Below are 23,445 nucleotides of genomic sequence, written 5' to 3'. Positions count from 1 at the left end.
GTGAGAGGCTTGGCCAGCATGGAAAAGTCCCTGATGAACTTCCGATAATAATTGGCGAAGCCCAAAAAGCGCTGCAGGGAACGAAGACCACTGGGCTGGGGCCACTGTAAGACAGCCGAAACCTTCTCAGGATCCATGGAGAACCCCTCAGCGGAAATGATGTAACCTAAGAAGGTTACCTGGGATCGGTGAAATTCGCATTTCTCAAGCTTACCGAACAGCTTGTTCTCTCGTAACCGTTGCAACACTCGTCTGACATCCAGAATGTGGGCCTCCATGGATTCAGAATATACCAAGATGTCATCCAAATAGACTACCACACACTGCTGCAACAGGTCACGGAAAACATCGTTGATGAATTCCTGAAAGACTGCGGGCGCATTGCACAACCCAAAGGGCATAACCAAGGATTCGTAATGACCGGTCCTGGTGTTAAACGCGGTCTTCCACTCATCGCCCGCCTTGATCCTTACCAGGTTATATGCCGCCCTCAGGTCGAGTTTGGTAAAGACCGTGGCCCCTTTAAGGCGATCGAACAGCTCGGAAATCAAGGGTATCGGGTAAGCGTTCTTGATCGTGATGCGATTGAGACCCCTGTAATCGATGCAAGGCCTCAACTCACCGCCCTTCTTTTTCACAAAGAAAAATCCTGCCCCTGCCGGGGACGAAGATTTGCGAATGTGTCCGCGTGAAAGCGCCTCCCTCACGTACTCCTCCATGGCCTCATTCTCCGCTACCGACAGTGGATAGACTTTGCCACGAGGAGGAACGGCACCAGATTGTAACTCTATGGCACAATCGTATGGGCGGTGCGGAGGTAGGGCAACCGCGCGCACCTTATCGAATACATCCCGGTACTCCTCGTATTCAGGAGGCAACAGAGAGTCCGAGGAAGTACACAGCAACTTGACAGACCCATGGATGCAACTAGCCCCACACTGCGGTGACCACGAGAGGATCTCGACCGATCTCCAATCGAAAGTCGGATTATGCTTCTGGAGCCAGGGGTACCCCAAGACCACCGAGTAGTGTGGAGACGAAATAACCTGGAGGCAGACCGACTCTCTGTGAACGGCACCAATGGCTATTCCCACTGGAAGGGTCTCATGAGTCACGTGTGGCGGCAGAAGGGGTCTGCCGTCTATCGCCTCAAGAGCCAGTGGGGAACCTCGAGCCTGCAGAGGAATGGAATTGGCGGCAGCGAACACACTATCAATGAACAAACCACCAGCACCAGAGTCCACCAACGCCTGGGTCGTCACCGAGCCCCCGACCCAGGAGAGGACAACAGTGATCAGTGGTTTGTCAACACGGGAAACCGGGGACGAGGAGACTCCACCCAAGATCTGCCCCCGACAGGATCTCAGGGTACGAGCGTTTCCCGGACGGTTCGGACATGCCAACCGAAAATGCCCACCGAGACCACAGTACATGCATCGGCCCTCGCGTCTCCGGAGTGCCCTCTCCCCTTCGGACAGGCGAGCAAACCCCAGCTGCATGGGTTCACCCCCAGACAAGTCATCCCCAGGAGGCGTGGGAGGAGAGGGAGGCACGGGTGGGACAGCAAACGTAGGCACCAATCTGTTAGAAGACCTCCGCAGGTTCTCCTTAAAGGAAGGTCTCTCCCTGAGTCTGGTGTCAATCAAAATCAGGAAAGAAATAAGAGACTCGAGCTCAACTGGTAGGTCCTTAGCTGCAACCTCATCCTTCAAGGCATCCGAGAGACCATGAGAGAAAGCAGCGACCAGAGCCTCATTATTCCAGCCCACCTCTGCTGCCAGGGTACGAAACTCAATGGCGTATTCAGCTACGGATCGTGAACCCTGTCTGATGGACATAAGGAGCTTCGCAGCAGAGGCAGCACGAGCCGGCACATCGAATACCTTCCGAAGAGAAGCAACAAAACCGGAAAACTCGGCAACCACCGGATTGTTGTTCTCCCATAAAGGGCTGGCCCAGGCCAAGGCCTTGTCCGAGAGCAGCGAGATCAAGAAGCCCACCTTTGATCTCTCAGTAGGAAAGGCATGTGGCAGCAACTCGAAATAAATGCCCACCTGGTTAAGGAAACCTCGGCACTGAGTTGGCTCTCCCCCAAAGCGCTGTGGAAGAGGGGCAGAACCGGTCATACCCCGAAACACCGCAGGCGCAACAACAGGTGTTGGGGTAGACTCTGGCGCAACAACCGGAGCGGCAGTAGGAGCGAGCCCAGGAGCGACAACCGACCCATCGGCAACGGGAGCGAAATGAGCCGTGCGTTCAAGCAGGGTTTGCAACGCCACAGCGAACCGACCCAACAGGTGATCCTGCTGATCAAGTCTGGCAACCAGCGTGGGTAGCGAGGATGGCCCTGTACCGTCAGAATTCATGGCTTGGTCCTAATGTCACGGAACCAAGGCTTTATTGAAAATAAAGCTGTAAAGCAAAAGTCCAAACGGATGGTGAAACCGAGCAGAGTCTTTGCGAAGCCAGAGGTCAGGAACCAGAAGGGTAGTCAGACGAAGCCAGGATCAGGAACCAGCAGGGTAGTCAGACGAAGCCAGGATCAGGAACCAGCAGGGTAGTCAGACGAAGCCAGGATCAGGAACCAGCAGGGTAGTCAGACGAAGCCAGGATCAGGAACCAGCAGGGTAGTCAGACGAAGCCAGGATCAGGAACCAGAAGCAGCAGCAGCAGCAGTCTTAGAAGCATGTGAACACAAGAGGACCAAGCAAGGAACTGAAGCCACAGACCTCCTATATATATGAGCTAGGCATCCAGCTCCTCCCAGGGGAAGGAGGAGCCGCAGGGTGGAAGGCTAAAGAAACCCAGGACCCAAGATGGCCGCCAGCACATGTCAAACGAAGGAGAGCAGCAAGCAGGTAAGACCATGACAACGTCCTCTCCCAGCACCAGAGGGTCCACTTACACCACCACGACCATGTCCGCGTCCCTTACTAGATGTTTTCCTCATTGTTACCGTTCACCACAATAAGAAAAAAATTATTTGGCCCAATGTATTGAATTCAAATTCAGGCCTTTTTTTACAGGCACCTAACACTATCTGGCTATCTATTTAGGTTCCGTATTACACTAATACAGGCACAGCAGTAATGACAGATTTAGCTGACTATAAATTGTAGGCCTATTATTTAGGCGCTGGATGACAGGTATCCCTTTTACGGACAGAATTAGACTTGGAAATGCACGGTAGCGTGTGAAGTTATTGAGGATGACCCTATCAGCACCTTCAATGTAATATACCCTTTTATGGATAGATTTAAACTTGGCCTGCTACAGCAGAAACCACAGATTTATGGAATAGCTAATTTGGGAATTGAAATTCAACCCAGAACAAAAACTGTGCTTTGACGTACACTAAATAACTTTACCAGCCACAGCAGTAAACACAGATTTAGCTGAATATAAATTGTAGGCCTAGTATTTAGGCCTTGGATGTATGACAGATATACGTTTACGGACAGAATTAGACTTTGAGATGCACGGTAGCGTGTGAAGTTATTGAGAATGACCCTATCAGCACCTTCAATGTAATATACCCTTTTATGGATAGATTTAAACTTGGCCTGATACAGCAGAAACCACTGATTTAGGGAATTGCTAATTTGGGAATTGAATTTCAACCCAGAAAAAAATATATCCTTTGCCAGACAGCAGACAGTATTACAATTGGCTAGCCACAGCTGAAACACCAGATTTAGGGTACTGCTATTTTGGCAATTGTATTTCGCCCCCTCAATAAAATAGCAAGCACAGCCAAGCTCCTGATGTAGGATATAGCAAAAAAAACAACAACACACTATTGATGGTTAAATGTATTTGGTGGCAGCTTGTGCTGGCGCACCACAAGACACAAAATGGCCGCCGATCACCCCAGAAAAAAGTGACAGAAAAACGCTCTGGGCAGCCTAAAAACAATGAGCAATTAACTAGCAGAAGTTGAATCATACACAGCTGTAGATCGATCACTTCAGTAAGTGTTTTTGATGAGTAAATCCCTACCTAATCTCGCCCTAACATTCGCAGCTGCATCCTATCCCTACACTGATCAGAGCAGAGTGACGTGCGGCGCTACGTGACTCCAGCTTAAATAGAGGCTGGGTCACATGCTGCACTGGCCAATCACAGCCATGCCAATAGTAGTCATGGCTGTGATGGCCTCTTAGGGCAAGTAGTATGACGCTTGTTGATTGGCTGCTTTGCAGCCTTTCAAAAAGCGCCAAGAAAATGTTCGGGTTCGGGTCTGTGTTACGAACACCCCAAAATTCGGTACGAACTCGAACTATACAGTTCGGGTTCGCTCATCTCTAATTGTAATACATTAAACTGAATTTACAACCCCTAATAAAAATAGTTAGAGATAAGATCATGATTTGGAAAAATAAACCCTGTCAATGCAGGTAGAATTTCCTTGATAAAGATGTGTTTACTCCCCATGATAAATTATTATTTATGGAATACCCCAGTCAATATACCAAAGAATATTTTTAAGATATTGGAGCGATTACTGTGTGAATTGATATGGAGAGTAAGAAAACCCAGAATGAGACTCCCGGAAAAAGAGGGGGGCCTCTCGGTTCCAGATATAAAAACCTTTTTGTTCTGCAGGACAGTTCAAGAATATTCTGGACTGGGGGAATTCTTCACTCTATAGGTCCATGGTGAGTGTTATTGATAAAAATCTCGTTAAGTATGGGATCTGCCAGGTGTTGGACGCAGGTATACATTTACAGGGACTCTTCTCAGGTTCAGCTACAGCGAGATTTATTTACAACATATGGATGATTATTAAAAACCACTGGGACAATGTTTAATTAGGACACCCTGATATGGTATAATACCCATTTAAAAGAGTTTAATACTATAAAAAAAAATCCCCTGGGTAAAATATGGTATTTATAGACTCGGACAGGTTCTTCAAAATAAGTTAGAAGACAATTTTTTTTTTTTACTATATACAACTTAAACATGCTTGTCGATCATGTCTGAGAGAAATTAGGGAAATTAAAAAACTTCCTACCCCTTTATAAAATATTTCAATACTCACTGTAGAGAAAAAGAAAATATCTGTGATATACAATACATTAATCACTCAAAATGGAATATGGTACGTCTATCAATGGGAAAATTTGGGAGAGAGAAGGTATACAGATGGGTCCTAACGATTGGGATGATATTTATCAGGAAATAAGGAAAATTTCTGTGAACCCTGCCCATAGATTAATACAGTTCCACATAATCTATCGGCTTTATTACACACCGGCAAAATTAATGAAATTCTATAGAAACAAAGAATTCAAATGTAAAAAATGTGATGAAGTTGGGGCAGATGACATACACATTTGTTATGGAGCTGCCCACATACAGTATGCAAAAATTTTGGGGAGAAGTATTACTCAAAATTAGAGAAAAAGATCAGTTGGAAATACCCAAAAGATTTGAGGTGGTAATATTGGGTAGGGTGAAAGAAATTGGAAATACGCGGTCACAAGAGCTGGTAGCTAAACTATTATTTCAGGCTAGACGGTGTATCATAAAACAATGGGTGGAAAGAGCTGGGAGAGATCAGTAAGATATTCGGTAGCATGTGAAAAATTTAATATAAGATCTAAAAAGAAAATGGTTAGATTTGATGAAATTTGGAGAGAATGGATAAAGTAGGGGAGAGGGGGGGAGGGGAGTGAGAGGGAGAGCTGCCCCCTTTTTTATTTATTTATTTTTCTCTTGGGATGAGTGGGGGGGGGGTCAGGGGGGCACAAGGGAAAGGGGGCAAAAAGAGAGAAAAACATCTTCTTAATAATTTATATTATGTATCTGATAAGTACTGTAAAATTTGATAATGTATTGACACATTTGTTATTTATTAATAAAAATTAATAATAAAAAAAGCTTAGCTTTTACTTCAATTAACAGATAAGATGAAAAAGGTGCTCAAAGAAGAATAATATATCATGGAGGGTCAGATCAGGTACTGTTTGGTGAGGCTAAAGGGGTCAGATGAAGCTCACAAGTCTCAGTGGTGGTGTGAACTCCACATTGCAGCAATATATCAAAGTGTCTAGGTACACTATCCCTCTTAGACCTGAGTCTGTTGATGAGGAATATCTAAATAGCGGCAATCGGATAACCCGCCCTGAAAAGAGCGACCCCCAGGCTCTGGAACCTCGGACCTATGTAATCCACCCTAACATATACTAACCCCTAATGGCTCCAACGCGTTTCGCCGGTCATCCGACTCATCAGGTAGCAGTGTTGTGGGTCAGTGCATTACTGAGTGGCAGTGGCAAGTGAACACTGCCTGCCACTGCCTTTTGCACACCTAACTCCACCCACAAAATGGGCTCATCAACGCAATTAACCAATGGCAGGCGGAGGAAGGAGACCACTCCGGTCAGCTCAGTCAGCCTCTCTCTACGCCCGCTCTAATGAGGAGTGTAGTTTCGGAATGGGGCAACTTTTGTTTTGTTTTCCACCCTTGGGGTAACTCTGAGTTCCTTCAGATGCGACATAACCAATTACCATATGGTGCACCTTCCACTCTGTAGACTGCTATGCGCCCATACATCATTTTTTGATTGCACATGGGATATTTTTGTAAACTCCAGATTCAGGGTAATAGATTTAGAGTTTAGTTTTGCTGTAAACCCTTGATGAGTTGTCTAAAAAAATAGATAAAAATGTAAATTCTGCTAAAAAATAAATTACATTTTGGAATGTCATTTACTTTTTCAGTTATTTCTCTTTAGACACCTAAAGGGTTAACACAGTTTTCAAAATCATTTTTGAATAGCTTGAGGGGTGTAGGTTAAACATGGGGTGATTTATGGGTGGTTTACACTATGTAAGCCCCATAAAGTTACATATTAAATGAATTGATCGTTAAAAATTGGGTTTTGGAATTTTTTCTAATAAATTTTAATATTTGCTTCTAAACCTCTAAGATTTGTAACGTCAGGAAAAAAATAAATGTCATTTTAAAACTGATCCAAACATGAAGTAGACATATGGGGAATGTTAAGTAATAACTATTTTTTAAAGGTATTGCTATCTATTATAAAACTAGAGAAATTGTAATTCATACATTTGGTAATTTTTTCATATTTTTGGTAAAATCTGGATATTTTGATTTAAAAAAAAGGACTATATTGTAACACTGTCATTATTCATGAAGTACAATATGTGATGAGACAATCTCACAATGGCCTGGATAAGTAAAAGCGTTTTAATGTTAGTAACACATATGTGACAGATTTGCTAAAAATGGCCTTGACTGGAGTTTAAAAACTGTTTTGGGGTAGAAAGGGTTAATGTTTCTGTATATTTTATGGGTACAGATTTGTTTTGCTGTGTACACATATTTACCCTCCTGGCGGGGGGTGGTAACTAACTCCTCCTCTTCATCAACTGGACATGGGGGGTGGGAACCGGGAGGCTTCTGCCTCGACTTCCACAACTTCGCCCACATCTGGTGGGGGAGGGGCATCCTACTGCCCAGAGGCTCTGGCCTGCTCTCCGCCCTCCTCCTCCACAGAGACCTCCACCACCCTCAGAACCTCTTTAGAAGATCTGCGTCGGACGGATGGGAGGGGAACACCTGTAATCACCCAATGTTCAGAATTTTGACAAACAGCGAACTCATAACAAATCCGAATTAAGTGGCGGTGTACGTAATGTAATGATGGACGGGGCCTTTTACTAGAATACAGATTAATGATTGCAGTTTATGTATATGTATATATAGTCACACACACGTGTGTATATATGTATATATATATATATGTTTGTGTGTGAAACGTTCAAAATCATCCGGTTACATCATACATCTCTACCTTGCTGTGTGGATAAATATATATATATACACTTACAGCGAGATAGAGATGCATGATGTAACCGTAACCTGCTGATTTACTAAATTCCACACCAGATACTACTAAGTAGTCATTTGTAAAGGGATGAAATAATTATTTGCATAATTATATATATATACCTTACAGAGTGTTGGCGAAAGATACTAAAGTAATGTAAGCATTGTACCTGGGCACTTTTTATCACAGATCTCTCTGATCCACTCCTTATGCCTCCTCTTTAAATCCGACCATTTTTTGACGATGGCCATCTTCTTGTGGCTTCTTTGGAATTCACGCCACAGTTCAGTGCAGATCCTCCTCACAATCCGCTGTTTTTTATTATGGGCCCGGGTGCGGTCGTAGCTCCGCTCCAACATGCGCTGAAGGACAAAGATGCAAGCATATAATCCCAAATTTTTGACATATAAGGATTGAAAATAATGTCATCAACAACACAGCAAAAAAACTATTAAGTCTTTAACCCTTTCATGACCAAGGGTCATTGATGCCCCAGTGTCCAGGTCAAAATATACAAATCTGACATGCGTCACTTTATGTGGTAATAGCTTTGGAACACTTTTACTTATCCAAGCCATTCTGAGATTGTTTTCTCGTGACACATGGTACTTCATGATAGTCATATATTTGAGTCAATATATTTCACCTTTATTCATGAAAAAATCCAAAATGTACCCAAAATTATAAAAAAAAACACAATTTTCCAAATTTCAATTTCTCTGCTTCTAAAACAGAAAGTGATACCTAATAAAATATTTATTACTTAACATTTCCCATATGTCTACCTTATGTTGGCATCATTTTGGAAATGTCATTTTATTTTTTTAGGACGTTAGAAGGCTTAGAAGTTTAGAAGCAATTCTTAAAATTTTTAAGAAAATTTTCAAAACCCACTTTTTAAGGACCAGTTCAGGTCTGAAGTCACTTTGTGGGGCTTACATAGTGGATACACCCATAAATGAGCCCATTGTAGAAACTACACCCCTCTAGGTATTCAAAATTGATTTTACAAACTTTGTTAACCCATTAGGTGTTCCACAAGAATTAAAGGAAAATGGAGATGAAATTTCAAAATTTCACTTTTTTGGCAGATTTTCCATTTTATTAATTTTTTTTTCTTTAACACATTGAGGGTTAACAGCCAAACAAAACTCAATATTTATTACCCTGATTCCGCGGTTTACAGAAACACCCCACATGTTGTCGTAAACTGCTGTACTGGCACACGGCAGGACGCAGAAGGAAAGGAATGCCATACGGTTTTTGGAAGGCAGATTTTGCTGGATTGAACGCCATATGTTTCTGAACGCCATATGTTTTTTATTTTTCTGCCGATCGTCTTGTGCGGGGGCTCGTTTTTTGCAGAAAGTGTTGAGGTTTTAATTGGTACCATTTTTGGGTACATAGGATTTTTTAATCATTCATTATTACACTTTATGGGGCAAGGTGACCAAAAAATTGGCTGTTTTGGAACAGTTTTCATTTATTTATTTTTACAGCGTTCATCTGAGGAGTTAGGTCATGTGATAGTTTTATAGAGAAGATCGTTACGGACGTGGCAATACCTAATATGTATACTTTATCTTATTTATTTAAGTTTTACACAATAATAGCATTTCTGAAACAAAAAAAATGATGTTTTAGTGTCTCCATAGTCTGAGAGCCATAGCTTTTATATTTTTTGGGCGATTGTCTTAAATAGGGTATCATTTTTTGTGGGTTGAGGTGACAGTTTGATTGGTACTATTTTGGGGGTCATAAGCCTTTTTGATCACTTGCTGTTGCACTTTATGTGATGTAAATATAGCTTTTTTGGCACTGTTTTTTTATTTATTTTTTTAATGGTGTTTATCGGACGGGGTCTATCATGTGATATATTTATAGAGACGGTCGTTACGGACGCGGTGACACCTAATATGTGTATTTTATTTTTTCATTTTTTTATAGGAAAAGGCAATTTCTTTTTTTAATTTACTTTTTTATTAATTTTTTTATTTTTCATTTTTATTATTTTCACTTTCTTTTTTTATCAAGTCCCACTTGGATCATGAAGATCCAGTGAAGCTGATGGCTGTACTATACTTTGCAATGCTCTTGGATTGCAAAGTATAATACTATTAGATGCCCTGTAGGTGGCATTAGCGGACGCTTTTGCAAAGCGTCCGGTTGCCATGGCAACCATCGGGCGCTGCCATCACAGCGCAGCAGCCCCGATGTTTGAGAGAGGGAGATCCCTCCCTCTATTAACCCCATGGATGCCGCAACCGCGGCATCTATGGGGTTACAGCAGAGTGTCAGCATAGAGCTAACACTCGCTGCTGATGGCGGCGGTTTAGGAATGGAGCCGCCGCCTTCACACACAGCAGGGGAACTGGGGCAGCGCTGGAAAGGGGGGGTTACGGCCGTCAACATTGAGGGAGGCTGGGGCAGGAGAGGCGGGGAGAATGCATGGGGCGGGGAGGGGGCGGACCGCATCAGGGGCAGACTACATGAATATGGATGGGGCGGGGAAACTGCATCAGGGGCAGGCGCGGACAGGGGGTGTTGGAGGCGCACAGGAAGGGGGCACAGATCGGGGGCCAAAGAGACACTACCTGATTTCAGGCTCTGATCTGCAGAGCGCAGATCAGAGCCTGAAACCGGCATTTTTTTCACTGCCGCGATCCGATTGGTTAGTCTGCACAGACTAACCAATCGGATCGATTGCCGGCAAGGGGCCACTCTGATTGGTCCCTTGCTGGCATTACTGCACTGTATGCTGTCCGTGACAGCAGCAGTGCAGGGGCAGAAGCTTTAATCCAAGCGCTTTGCAGCGCTTGGATTAAAGAGCTGGTTTGACGTTTATACACGTGATAGCTGCACGGGGCATGTGCAAATATCACGTATATAAACGTATTGCAGTCGTGAAGGGGTTAAAGGTCAAATATTACATTTAGCGCTCATGCACACAAACTTCCGTGCATTGGGGACCACAATTGCGATCCCAAATGCATGGGCAACATCTGTGCGTCTGCTGCAGACGGATCCCAGACCCATTCACTTGAAACGGTCGTGATCTGTCCGTTTAGAAGTGCATGGATTACTTTTTTGGGGTTCAGAGGCACAGCCAGAAACACCACGGAAGCACTCTGAAGTGCTTCCTTGGGGTTCCGCACCGCATCTTCCGGATTGCAGACCCATTGAAGTGAATGGGTCCGTGACCAGTGATGCAGGGAGCACACGGCTGAATGCCGTGTATTGCGGACCCGCTGTATGCGGGCCGCAATATGGCCACGGGCGGCACACGTTCGTAAAGTTACCGTTATAAGATCGAATTGTATTGCTTTTGTATGTGTGTGGGATCTGAGTAATCTTATATTGGCCAGCTGAGCAGTGATGTACCTGTCTAGTGAAGTGACGGTACGGTATGGGGTGTAAAGCTGGTTCGCCTCCCCGTGGAGCACCCTGGTTAACGCTAAATGAACCAGCAAATTATGCCGGTCAGACAAAGAAAGCTTTTCCTGAGTCCTGACCAACAGGACAAAAACTTTAATCTATAGACTATGTATGTGTGGGGTATATAGTGTGTGGTAATATATATATAGTGTGTGGCAGGAAAATAGATGTGCAATGTGCATGTGAGAGACTTTTCTCTGCTGTACATACATGCTACAGAAATAGTGGCGTGATGTCCCAACAATACTAAGTTCACCAATCAGTATTACTAAAATATTTAAATCAATAGTGGCGATTTGCACGATCTCAAAAATTTAACACTCTATCTGCATATAAAGCTATTGTTATGACATGCATGGAAATTTAATCTAAAACACTGTTAAAAATGTACAATTACTTACCGTGATGAGGAGTTCTTCCTCATTATCTTGAAAGTTGCTGCCAACGAATTTAATCACTTATGTAGCATAGCAGTGCGTGCGTGAATATGTTCGTAAGTATGTGCGTGCGCGCATAATAGCGCAATCGAAAAGAATATCACGAAAATCATGAAATCCTGAATATTTGACGAATATTCGCCTAAATATTCGTGATATATCGCAAATTCGAATATTGCCCCTGTCCCTCATCACTATTCAAGGAGCGACAACCTTTATACGTATAGAGCGTATATAAAATCCCTAATAAATTATAACCCACAAACTTCAGTGTCCATATTTACCGTCGGCTTATTCTATAAAGACACCGCAGCTCATCATGATGACCAGGCTCTCGGCGGCCGTTATGCCGGTTTCACCAAGAGAGCTCAGTATACGACTCGCTCTAAAAGTGTTGAAATAATGGGCCCCATTTATGCCGATATATTTAATCAGCTGAAGTTAATACTAAACGGCCTAGATCTAAAAATAAAGTTGACCAGAAACAAAGACACCTTCTGTCTTATGCCTGCCGAGGCGACCCATTTTAAAGTTCAAATACAGCACGCATCGCTGTTTGTCAAAAGAATTCAAGTATCGCCCGCTGTGAGAATCGGACACAGTCGCGCTCTGTTAAAAGCTAACGTGAAGTACTCGGTCGATCGCACGTTGCTTAAAGTGTGTAGCGTTCCCGCAGGTACGCGCGTATCTAACCACGAGAATCTTTTTCTGGGAAACATCCCGAAAACACAAATATGTGGTGTTTGTGTTGTTTGTCCTCTCCATGTTGTTACCCTAGGTGTCAGTGGTGAGGACTAGTGCTCCCACCGCCCTACTCACTATCTAGGGCTTCTTTCAGGGTAAGCCAGGGACGAGGCACGTGATCGACGTATCGGTGAGCAACCCATCTAGGGATGTCAGGGCAGCCAGGTGCCAGAGCTAGGTGAGTTAGGGGTCACCACTCCTCCCTCTCCCTTGTGAAAGGGCACCCTCCTTCCCTCCCTTCTGCGCCACATGTCTGTTACCTGCCATAGCAGACGTGATACATGTCTCTGTAAATGTGGCAGACTATACACAAGGTGCGGCCTCATCTGCTCATTCCAATGTGACAATGTTTTAATATTTGTGGAACTTTTTATTTCCATTTTCTCTAAAGGCAACAGGTTTATTTTTATCATTTATTAGATAGATTTCATAAATAAATGATGCCGCCTAGTTTAGTATAGAAGGACACAGCATGTTTTTTGCTTTACCAACTGTGTATTTCAAAGAGATAATTTATATAGTGTATCAGTTTCCATAACTTATATTACTTTAACTAAATTCAATATATTACTTTATAAAATTTTTGGGTTAATGACTTACATTTTTTAGGGGGAAATACATTTATATAGTTTATTTAAAAAATAATAATTTAAAAAAATCCCTTGTTGCTTTCAAATATGCCGTGACATATTTTGTTTTTGCATCGATGGAGCTCCATTTGCAGGAGGAGTTTTTATTCTCTTTTTTTTTAATTGCTTTTACTGCATTTTTCCAGGGGTTGAAATAATAAAAACAGAAATTTGGGCATTTCTGTTTTCCACTGTTCACCATGTGGGATATAAAATGAGATGATTACATATGAGTGATACCAATATGTTTATCCATGTTTCTTGTACTTTGTTATATAAATATAAATATTGCAAACATAAAAAGGAAAAATAAACAAGCAATTATGGTTTATCCACACTGTTTTAACCATCTCCCGTCACACTAACGCCGAAAGGCGTCATCTCGTGTGAGCCGAGATTTCCTGTGAACGTGCCCTCACAGGAGCGCGCGTTCACAGGATCGCAAGGTAAACGAGTTGATCTACAGCCTGCCAGCAGCGATCATTCGCTGGCAGGCTGTAGATGCGATTTCTTTAACCCCAGAAAGGTACAGTACAGACCAAAAGTTTGGACACACCTTCTCATTCAAAGAGTTTTCTTTATTTTCATGACTATGAAGGCATCAAAACTATAAATTAACACATGTGGAATTATATACATAACAAACAAGTGTGAAACAACTGAACATATGTCATATTCTAGGTTCTTCAAAGTAGCCACCTTTTGCTTTGATTACTGCTTTGCACACTCTTGGCATTCTCTTGATGAGCTTCAAGAGGTAGTCCCCTGAAATGGTCTTCCAACAGTCTTGAAGGAGTTCCCAGAGATGCTTAGCACTTGTTGGCCCTTTTGCCTTCACTCTGCGGTCCAGCTCACCCCAAACCATCTCGATTGGGTTCAGGTCCGGTGACTGTGGAGGCCGGGTCATCTGGCGCAGAACCCCATCACTCTCCTTCATGGTCAAATAGCCCTTACTTTCAAAGTTTTCCCAATTTTTCGGCTGACTAATTGACCTTCATTTCTTAAAGTAATGATAGCCACTCGTTTTTCTTTACTTAGCTGCTTTTTTCTTGCCATAATACAAATTCTAACAGTCTATTCAGTAGGACTATCAGCTGTGTATCCACCTGACTTCTCCTCAACGCCACTGATGGTCCCAACCCCATTTATAAGGCAAGAAATCCCACTTATTAAACCTGACAGGGCACACCTATGAAGTGAAAACCATTTCAGGGGACTACCTCTTGAAGCTCATCAAGAGAATGCCAAGAGTGTGCAAAGCAGTAATCAAAGCAAAAAGTGGCTACTTTGAAGAACCTAGAATATGACATATTTTCAGTTGTTTCACACTTGTTTGTTATGTATATAATTCCACATGTGTTAATTCATAGTTTTGATGCCTTCAGTGTGAATCTACAATTTTCATAGTCATGAAAATAAAGAAAACTCTTTGAATGAGAAGGTGTGTCCAAACTTTTGGTCTGTACTGTATATTAGACGCTGTTTTGTTAACAGCGTCTGATATACCTGCTACCTGGTCCTCTGGTGGTCCCTTTTGCTTGGATCGACCACCAGAGGACACAGGCAGCTCTGTAAGTAGCACCAATCACCACACTACACTACACCCCCCCCTGTCACTTATTAACCCCTGATCACCCCATATAGACTCCCTAAGCAATTGCGGACAAGAATAGGACATGTTCTATAGGCTCTACAAAAAACACAGTGTTCGCTCGATCAGGCCTGATCTTGTGCGCGCACTTGCGTTCAGTCCGCCCCACCGCAGTGACAGAATTTTTTTTTTTCTGATCACTGCAGAAACACCGTAAAATTGCTGCGGCGCTATAAAGATCACTTTTGAGGGGCATGAAGATTTTTTTTTTTTGCCACAAGCTAGCGGAAATTTTTTATTTATTTTTTTCTTACAAAGTCTCATATTCCACTAACTTGTGACAAAAAATAAAATCTTACATGAACTCACCATACCCCTCACGGAATCCAAATGCATAAAAATGCCCTGTGAAATCCTAAAGGTACTCATTTGAATTTGGGCCCCTTTGCCCACCTAGGCTGCAAAAAAGTGTCACACATGTGGTATCGCCGTACTCAGAAGAAGTAGGGCAATGTATTTTGGGGTGTATTTTTACATATACCCATGCTGGGTGAGAGAAATATCTCTGTAAATGACAACTTTTTTCATTTTTTTATACAAAGTTGTCAATTTACAGAGATATTTCTCTCACCCAGCATGGGTATATGTAAAAAATACACCCCAAAACACATTGCCCTACTTCTTCTGAGTACGGCGATACCACATGTTTTTTGATTGAAACATCTTTATTACAATCAGTCGTCATACATACATACTTTAGTACTGTGACGCAGCACAGGCCACGAATCAGTACATAATAAATTACTTACAATCGTCTTTGCGAGCATGGCATTGTTATGTAAAGCACAGGCTAACCTACACTATACATCGCAATGAATGCTACACTAACATACCTATTCAATTACAAAACCTCCCAACAAAGCATTTAGACAGTGATGAGGGAAGGGGAGGTGGGAAGGAGGGAAAAGGGAGAGGGGATCACATGCCCTTCGCTTTATTGAGAAGACAAATACAAACGGGGAGAGGGGGGGGGGAGAGGGGTTTAGTCCTCTTCTTCTTCGTCGATGTCCAAGATGTTGTAGTCCTGCAGCATACTATGGAGGCTGGTTTTAAAGTCAGTATAAAACTGAGTCTGCTTATATAGAACCTACCAGTAGCCATTTGGCTCCAGGAGAAGTATATGGTGGGCTCAGCATGCATGTTGGTACTTGCATCCCTGGATCCGATGAAAGCTGTAAAGGCACCGGACGGGGTTAAAAGCAGAGTGTGCTTGGCGTGCATGCTGCACCTGCATTCCCTGGACTTTGTGTGGCTGTCATGGCCCATAAACAGGTAGGAACTAGTGTTAGGGACCACTCCATAGAGGCGACCTTGACGTGGGGAGTGGCTTATTACGCTTTGGCCAAAATGTACACCAATGCCTCATCCAGCATAGAGGCAGGGCAGAGTGCTGGTTGCAGAGTGCTATCACATTTGTATTTTGCGTTTGTATATGTATTTCGCCATAGTGATGTGCACCTATATACAGGTTGTGCTGACTCAATCCCCCACATTTTTTCTTTGTAGTATATATTGGAGGCGTGGCGATCTCCATGCAGTCATGCACACCTGACCAGTCAATCTGTCCTGGAGGCTGGTTTTAAAGTCAGTATAAAACTGAGTCTGCTTATATAGAACCTACCAGTAGCCATTTGGCTCCAGGAGAAGTATATGGTGGGCTCAGCATGCATGTTGGTACTTGCATCCCTGGATCCGATGAAAGCTGTAATGGCACCGGACGGGGTTAAAAGCAGAGTGTGCTTGGCGTGCATGCTGACCTGCATTCCCTGTACTTTGTGTGACTGTCATGGCCCATAAACAGGTAGGAACTAGCGTTAGGGACCACTCCATAGAGGCGACCTTGACGTGGGGAGTGGCTTATTACGCTTTGGCCAAAATGTACACCAATGCCTCATCCAGCATAGAGGCAGGGCAGAGTGCTGGTTGCAGAGTGCGATCACATTTGTAATGTGCGTTTGTATATGTATTTCGCCATAGTGATGTGCACCTACATACAGGGTTTTGCTGACTCAATCACCCACATTTTTTCTTTGTAGTAGTATATATTGGAGGCGTGGCGATCTCCATGCAGTCATGCACACCTGACCAGTTAATCTGTCCTGGAGGCTGGTTTTAAAGTCAGTATAAAACTGAGTCTGCTTATATAGAACCTACCAGTAGCCATTTGGCTCCAGGAGAAGTATATGGTGGGCTCAGCATGCATGTTGGTACTTGCATCCCTGGATCCGATGAAAGCTGTAATGGCACCGGACGGGGTTAAAAGCAGAGTGTGCTTGGTGTGCATGCTGACCTGCATTCCCTGGACTTTGTGTGGCTGTCATGGCCCATAAACAGGTAGGAACTAGTGTTAGGGACCACTCCATAGAGGCGACCTTGACGTGGTGAGTGGCTTATTACACTTTGGCCAAAATGTACACCAATGCCTCATCCAGCATAGAGGCAGGGCAGAGTGCTGGTTGCAGAGTGCTATCACATTTGTATTTTGCGTTTGTATATGTATTTCGCCATAGTGATGTGCACCTACATACAGGGTTGTGCTGACTCAATCACCCACATACTATGGATAAGTCTGCGGCAGTCCAGGACGGACTTGTTCTCCCTCCTGAGGATGAGCCGGTTCCTAGCAAACCAAATAGCGTCCTTAAAACAGTTCATAAGCGCCAGGCCTCCTGGATGGCTCCAACGGTATGAATCCCAAGAAATAGTCCATACAGCACCGAAGTGCATTGCAGGCTGTTCCTGGGCACAGAGTCTTTGAGATCATGTTCCAGGGCGTCCAACAGGCGCTGTGCAAAGCGGCACTCCCAAAACAGGTGATAAGATGTTTCCTCCACGAAAGGGCACCTGGGGCAGTACCGGGTTTTGCACAGGTTACGGGCATGCATGAATGACCGGATTGGCGGTCCGCCCTGAATGGCCATCCATGACAAGTCCTTATGCCCGTTGGTCAACCTGTCCGACGACACATTACTTTCCACGGTGTCCATTGCTGTCTCTACGGTCTCGTCCTGGATCCCTGGAATTGACTCAACCACGTCCTTTGCTCTGATGAGTTTGTGGATAGTTTTTGGCTTCCACACGTCGGGTTTGAGGCCCTCCAGCTGGTGTTCCCTCACAAACCTGACGACGTCCCCGTAGAACCAGGCAGCGTGCCAGTTGTAAGGAATGGAGCTGTCCCACTTGTCCCAGCCCAGACCCCTCCAGAGGGGCAGGAGGAAAAAGCGAGACATAGCCTTGCCCGCAGAGCCGTTGGCAGTTCTCAGAGTCCGGCGAACGCTGTCACAAACAAAGGCGATCCGCATTAAAGTGGGCAGGTCCGGTATGCCCTTTCCGCCCTTCCGGGGCTCTTTGTACATGATGGCTCGCTTCACTCTGTCCATCTTAGATCCCCAGATGAAGCGGAACACTGTCCTGGTGATGGCCCTGGAAACGGAGGCAAGAGGGGGCCATGCCTGTGCGGTGTATTGGAGCACAGGCAAAACTTCATTTCGCAGGACGAGTGCTTTGCCTTCAATCGTGAGGTGTCTAAGGCTCCACAGTCCGATTCTTTGGTTGACTTTGGCCAAGCGTTCTTCCCAAGACTTGAGGGCTGCGCCTTCCTTCCCGAACCAGAATTTTGATTAAGCCCGATTTGATGGTAAATGGGAAGGGGGCAGAAGAGGCCAGTTGCCAGTCCCCGAAGAGCATGGCTTCTGACTTGCCGCAGTTGACTTTGGCCCCTGAAGCTTGTCCGAACTCCTCGCAGGTCTGGACGAGTGCAGTCACCGAACGCCGGTCAGCGCAGAAGACGGTCACATCGTCCATGTACAGTGAGCACTTGACCTCGTAGTGTCCAGGTCCTGGTGCGGTGATCCCTCTGATCTCTCCATTCTGCGGGACAGACTCCGCGAAGGATTCCATAACACAAACAAAAAGGAGAGGTGAAAGCGGGCAGCCTTGTCTGACCCCGGAGCGAATCGAGAAGGGGTCAGTCTTCCAGCCGTTCACCAACACCGTGCTGCAAATGTCAAAATACATCAGGTCAACAAATGAACAGAACCTCCTGCCTAGACCCAGCCTGCGCAAAGCCCTGCCCATGAATGCATGAGACACTCGGTCAAAGGCCTTCTCCTGGTCCAGGCTGACCAGGGCCGCATGTACGCGGCGGTCCTTGATGTAATGTACCGTGTCTCTCATGAGAGCGAGGCTGTCTGCGATCCTGCGGCCAGGAATGCTGCAGGTCTGATCCGGGTGGATGATTCTGCCGATGACGACCTTCAGCCGGTTGGCTAGCACCTTGGCGAGGATCTTGTAGTCCACGTTCAGGAGAGAGATGGGACGCCAGTTTTTCAGGTCACATCTCTCCCCCTTCTGCTTATACAGGATTGTGATCATTCCTTCCCTCAACGATGGGGCATCCTACCCTCCACCACCATCTCCTCATAGAGTTCCAGCAGGTCCGGACAGATCAGGTTCCCCAGCGCTACATAGAGCTCCGCTGGGAGGCTGTCACTGCCCGGGCTCCTGCCGGATCTAAAGGATATAGCGGCAGAGAGCACCTCCCCCACCGTCAGAGGGTCATCCATTGCCTCTGTACCTGCAGGGTCAAGGTGGTTAGTGATACCTGACAGGAATTTATCGGCAGCCATCTGGTCGGTGTTCTTCAGGGAGTAGAGGTCGCTGTAGTAGTCTGTGATGACTCCCATTACTTCCTCCTTCCCTGAACGCATGTTGCCGTCTTTGTCTCGAAGTTCACTCAGGGGCGTGTGAACGGCGTAGAGTTTCCTGAAAAAGAACGAGTTACACTTCTCACCCTTCTCCAGGTTTTCCACTTTGGAACGGAAGACGATTCGCTTGGATTCCTCCTCAAAGTGCCTTTTCAGGTTCTTTTTGGCCTCCTCCAGCTCCTGTCTAACGTTCCAGCCGCACCGGTGAAGGTCTTGCAGGGACCGCAGCTCTCGCTGCAGCGCTCTGAAGGCCCTCTTCTTCTCACACACCTGATGTTGTTGCTTGGCCTGAAAGCAACAACGAAACTGGACTTTAACATACTCCCACCAGTCACTAGTCTGTTGGAACAAGCATTTGTCATTCCGCCAGGCTATGTAGACCTCCCTAAGTTTCTCAAGCACGTCCTCGCGATTCAGCAGGGCGCATTTCAGTTTCCAGGACCCACGGCCCGGGGGAAACCCGGTGCCTAGGGTGCACTGGACCTGAATGGCCCTGTGATCGGAGAAGAAGCAAGGGACCATAGAGTGTCTACACTGCCTGACTGCCCGAGAGGTAAACACACAGTCGATCCGGGAGCGGAGTGAGCCATTGGGTCGGCTCCACGTATAATTAATGGAGCCGTTCCCCATGGAACCCACAACATCCTGCAGACGCGCTTCGGTCACCATCTCAATGAGCAGTTTGGAAGTGACGTCAAGCTTGCTTGACGTCCCGGAGCTGCGTCCGTCCTCCTCGATCGGGCAGTTGAAGTCCCCGGCCATCACTACGGTCCTAGTGGTAGCGAGCTGCAGTCGGAGGGCCTGGAAGAGCTCCAGTCGTTCACCCTTGTCAGGGGAGGCGTACACGTTGATGAGCCTAACCGGCTCTCCCGCCCAGGAGCCGTCTACGACAAGTAGTCTGCCGCAGACGAGCTCCTGGACGGAGTAAAGTGTGAACGCATTTCCCCTGAGGAGGATGGCAACCCTGGCCGACTTGCAGTCGCCACCACCGGACCAGTAGGAGGGGCCGTGGGACCACTCCCTGGCCAGATGGTTGTATGACCTAGAGGGGGGCAAAGTACACTCCTGCAACATAAACACGTCGGCGTCCTGTGAAGTAAGAAAGGTTAGTACCGTCTGACGTCTGAACCTGTCCCTGATGCTCCTAACATTAATGGAAAAAAGGTTAAAATTTGCCATCATGTGAGGGAAAGAAAAAGGTTAGCGGAAACGATACATCTTAGTTACCATTCCGGTCGTCCGGCGGTTTCTCTATTTCTTGTCCGCTGTCTGTGGGTTGCCCCTGCAACAGCGCAAAGCTGGCTACGATCTCCTCTAGGGTTATCTGTAGCCGCATCGGGTCGGCGGTTGCTCCGTTGGCCACTATTTCCTCCACCTCGGTCTCATCAAGGCTAACGGGGGTGGAGGGTTTGCTGTTGGGGGTCCTCGTTAGTGGCCACCGGTTCTTCCGTCTGCTGCTCTGTTTCCTCTTTGTTGGGTGAGGCCCCTTCCTCTACCTCAACCATCTTCTTTTTGGAGTGGTCAGCGATGGGGCTGTCCCTCCCCTTCCTCTTCCCTTTCCTGACCTCTGGGGAGTCAAGAGTGGGAAAAATCCTCCAAAGAGAGGGCTGCAGCAGCTGGAGGGGGGGTTAGTGCTGCTGCAGTGGTGACAATGGGGCGGGTTGGGCTTGGGGCGGTGGAGGGTATCACTGAGGTAATGGGCAGTTGGATAAGGGAATCCTCAGTGGTGGTGACAACGGGGCGGGAGGGGGGCTGGGAGAGGGGGGAAACGGAAGCATGGCCTAGGGCAGGTGTCTGCTTACCCTCCTTCTTTTTGGACTTCTTCGCTTTGGGTCTTGTTGCTGCCAGAGGTGCGGCTGCGGTGGGGTTCCCGCTGGCCGGTGCTCTGGCTGCGACCGCTGCCCAGGTGCGTTCTCTTTGTGGGCAGTCCTTGTAGATGTGTGAAGCCAGTCCGCACAGGTTGCATGCCGTCCTCTTAGGGCAGTCCCGGGTTTCGTGCCCCGTCACTCGACAGATCCAGCAGGCCACTTCCTTGCAGTCGCTCAGCCTGTGCCCCTTCTTGCCACATTTCCTGCAGGTCTGCGGCATGTCAGAGTAGTAGACGAGCGCTTGGGAGTTGCCCAGCGAGAAGGTCGGGGGCAGGTGTTGCACGCCATCCGGGTCTGTGGAGTCCCTGTTCAGGCGGACGATGACTGACCACTTGCCGGTCCAGAAGCCGTTTCCGTCCAAGATGTGGGTGGGGTCCCTCATCACGGTACAGAAGCGCTTCAGGTAGGTGACGATATCCTTGCCTGGGATGTGAGGGTTCCGCATGGCGGCGGTCACTCTCCTTTCTTCTCTCTGGACTGGGCAGCTGCCCACAAAGCGTCGAAAGGGGGAGTCCGGCTGTGCGGCTTTCACCATCTCCCAGTACCTCTTGCAGATGGTCACGGAAGCGAAGGTTTTCCAGAACATCCCATGGAAGAAGGAGTGGATGCTCGTCACTTCCGGTTTGGCAAATCCCTGCTCCAGGACCATCTTCTTGCCAAACACATCCTGGCTCATGTCCGGCGCTCTCCCGTCCACTTCCTTTAGCTTCAGGACGACCGTCTGCCTCATCCAGGGCTCCAGGGGAGGGGAGTCGGGACCGGGCTTCTGGCCTTCCTGTTGCTTCGGAGGGGAGGATGCCGCCAGGTCTGCAGCCGATGAAGTGGAGGCTGAAGGGTACTGGAGGGCCTCTGCTGTGGCCTTTCTTCCTTCTGCGGTAGTCTTCTTCGTCTTCTTGGGAGGCTTGGAGGTTGAGGTTGAGGCCATGGCTTCTTCATTCTTCCTGCCTTCCTCTCCCTGGAAAGTCTTCTTGCTGGGCGGAGCTTCTTCTGGGGAAGGGCGGAGCTTCTTCCGGGGAAGGGTGGAGCTTCTTCCGGGGAAGGGCGGAGCTTCTTCTGGGGAAGGGCTTCGCCGAGCCTCTTTTCCTCATCGGGCCCCCGAGGCCGGAGTCTTCAGTCCTCGTCGTCGGGGTTCCTCGTCGAGTCTTCGCAAAGTCTCCTCCTGGATCGCAGTCGGAGAAGATCTTCCAGTAGTCGTGTTCGGGCTGTCGGGATCCAAATAAGCACTGTCTAACGTCGTGCATCAAGACTATTAAGCCACAGGCCAAGAGGAGGTCGCAGACCAGAGCACTCTTGTTCCCTGGAGAATAGCCCTACACCCAATAGCAGCAATGAGCTGAAGCTGAATTATATCAACGATGCTCAAAGGCAGAGTGCAGGGAGTACCCACAAGGACCTGGGCCGGCAGGAAAAGGCAGACTGATAAGAACAGATACTACACTTGATCTTAGCCAAAATGCCGAGAATCGAAAAGTACTCATTGGAATTTGGGCCCCTTTGTGCACCTAGGCTGCAAAAAAGTGTCACACATGTGGTATCTCTGTACTCATAAGAAGTAGGGCAATGTGTTTTGGGGTGTATTTTTACATATACTCATGCTGGGTGAGAGAAATATCTCTGTAAATGACAACTTTTCCCATTTTTTTATACAAAGTTGTCAATTTACAGAGATATTTCTCTCACCCAGTATGGGTATATGTAAAAAGACACCCCAAAACACATTGCCCTACTTCTGCTGAGTACGGCGATACCACATGTGTGACACTTTTTTGCAGCCTAGTTGCGTAAAGGGGCCGAAAGTCCAACGAGTACCTTTAGGCTTTACAGTGTTGCTCACAATTTAGCCCCGCCCAAAATGCCAGAACAGTAAACACACCCCACAAATGACCCCATTTCGAAAGTACATACCCCAAGGTATTCACTGAGGGGCATAGTGAGTCCGTGGGAGTTTTTTTTTTGCCAGAAGTTAGCAGAAATGAAAACTTTATTTATTTATTTTTTCCTCAGAAAGTGTCATTTTCCGCTGACTTGTGTTTTTTTTTTTAATCATACATGAACTCACCATGCCCCTCCGCAAATACTTTGGGGTGTCTTCTTTCTAAAATGGGGTCATTTG

General features: G+C 46.3%; 1 pseudogene; it reads right to left on the bottom strand.

Annotated features, from left to right (window-relative positions):
- Positions 1 to 22,631: 22,631 nt before the first annotated feature.
- Positions 22,632 to 22,800, bottom strand: LOC120996703 (annotated as a pseudogene).
- Between the last annotated feature and the right edge of the window lie 645 nt (positions 22,801 to 23,445).

This window comes from Bufo bufo, chromosome 3 (assembly GCF_905171765.1).
Source record: "Bufo bufo chromosome 3, aBufBuf1.1, whole genome shotgun sequence".
Taxonomy (NCBI): domain Eukaryota; kingdom Metazoa; phylum Chordata; class Amphibia; order Anura; family Bufonidae; genus Bufo; species Bufo bufo.
Note: the sequence above shows the minus strand (reverse complement) of the source record. Positions and strands in the feature narration are given on the sequence as shown.